The 1,964-nt window shown below is 36.4% G+C and overlaps 1 pseudogene; it reads left to right on the top strand.

Moving 5' to 3' along the window:
• Nucleotides 1-234: 234 nt before the first annotated feature.
• On the top strand, nucleotides 235-380 carry LOC120225403 (annotated as a pseudogene).
• Nucleotides 381-1,964: the final 1,584 nt, after the last annotated feature.

Raw genomic sequence — 1,964 nt, 5'->3', positions numbered from 1 at the left:
TCACAATATTATAACAACTTTGGAAAACAGTCTGGCCCTTGTGCTAAAAATAGTTATCTTACCTGAGGGGGAAGAAACCTATACATGAATATTTATGTATATGATATTTATGGTGGCTTTATTCATAAATGCCCAAAATTAGAAGCAAACCAAATGGCCTTCAATGGGAGAATGGATAATCTGTGATATATCCTACAGTGGAGTATTGCTCAGCAATAAAAGATAATCTAATAAATACTTACCTGACAGGGGTGATGACATGATCACAAAGTTGGTTTTCCCAGAGCAAGACTTGCCCATTGCACTCTGGGTGTGCTGACCCCCGTGATTTTCCCATATACGTGGGAAGTTTAACTCCAGAATTTGTGCTAGTGGAGTTAAAAAAAAAAAAAAACTAAAACAAATGTAATACTTATAAAAACATGAATGAATAATAAATGCATTATGCTAGTTATAGGAAGCCAGGCTCAAAAGGTCATACAATTTATTATTCCATTTATCTGAAATTCTGGAAAAGGCACATCTATAGGGATTAGAAAATAGATCATTGGTTGCCAGAGGCTGGATGTGAGGGTTAGGGATTAACTACAAAGGGGCACAAAGTGATGGAGTCATGGAACTGATCTATCAGGTAACTGTGGTGTTGGTTAGACTGTATACATTCGTCAAAACTCACAGAACCACAGTCTGAAAAGGATGGATTTTCCTACACATAAGTTATATTTTAATGAAGCTGACCATATAAAAGAATATATTTTAAGGCAAATGCCAAACGTTGCTCGATTCTCTCAAGTTTGGTTAAATATCACCTTTTGTCTTGAAAATAAGAGCACAAAATATTTTCTGTCTAAAGCTGAAATTTGCTTCAGTTCTACCTGCTACTATAGTCTTCGTCCTCTCTTTACCATCAAATGACCCATGTCTCCAGTCCTGCTGCCAGGCTGCTCCATGACATAACTATCCTCCTACCAAAACTGCTGGTCTGAATTCCTGAACTGTTTGCAGCTGAACTTTTGTCTTAGTTTCTATGCCCTTGCCTACTATTATTAGTTTCTGATTCCTTTGAGTTATTTAGCCTCTATAATAAGCAGCTGATGAAAGCTTAATGAATAACCTCTTTTCTTCATCCTTCAGTTTTGATTTAAATCAATAGATGCGTTTTAATATATGAAACAGGCACTGTGCTAGTAATTAGACATGTAATAATGAACAAGAGGGATATTGGTACTGGAAGTATCTCCTGACTTCACAGAACTTAAGAGGCTTATGGTAGAGAGCATACCTTGAATTACTATCCAAATATGACAAACTGGGTTGGGATAGGAGAACATGGAAAGGATACATAACATAAGTCTGATGGAGTCAGCCAAGCCTTTGCAAAGTGATTTCCAAGTTGGGTTACAGAGGGTGAATAAGAAATACCCAAGGAAGTGAGAATGAGGGAGGGAAGAAGTATTCCAGACAAGAAAAGCATAGTCTGAAAAGCTCCAAAATTGAGAGACAACAAGGAGTTAATCTGAAAGCAGTTACTTTTTATAGAAATACATAGAGTGAGTTGGTTGCTGAGAGATTAAACTAGAAACAGACATGGATTAAGTCATGTAGAGCCTAATACACTATATTGAAGGCTTTTAACTTTCCCATTTCTGCACAGATACAATTATATTACAAATTGTTATTAATATATATTAGTTTTGTGTGCATGATAATTTGAAAATTTTACACAGCTTTCAGTCTGGCTAGACCTTGAAATTAATCCTTTAGGGGCTCCCCAAAGGCCTGGTCCTTTTATACTTTTTGCTCTGCTCTCCCAAACATCCTTGTATTTTAGAGAATTCATTATCCTTCCTCTCCATCCTTCACTCACACCAGACGGCATCACAAACAAGTGGCTAATCCTAGAATTTATACTGGTGAAGGCTCATACTTTAATCCTAAAATGCCATTGTCATTTATCCTATTAT

Source organism: Hyaena hyaena, unplaced genomic scaffold (assembly GCF_003009895.1).
Source record: "Hyaena hyaena isolate Hyena2069 unplaced genomic scaffold, ASM300989v1 scaffold_1386, whole genome shotgun sequence".
Classification (NCBI taxonomy): Eukaryota; Metazoa; Chordata; class Mammalia; order Carnivora; family Hyaenidae; genus Hyaena; species Hyaena hyaena.
The sequence above is the reverse complement of the archived record's forward strand: the minus strand, read 5'-3'. Positions and strand labels throughout refer to the sequence as shown.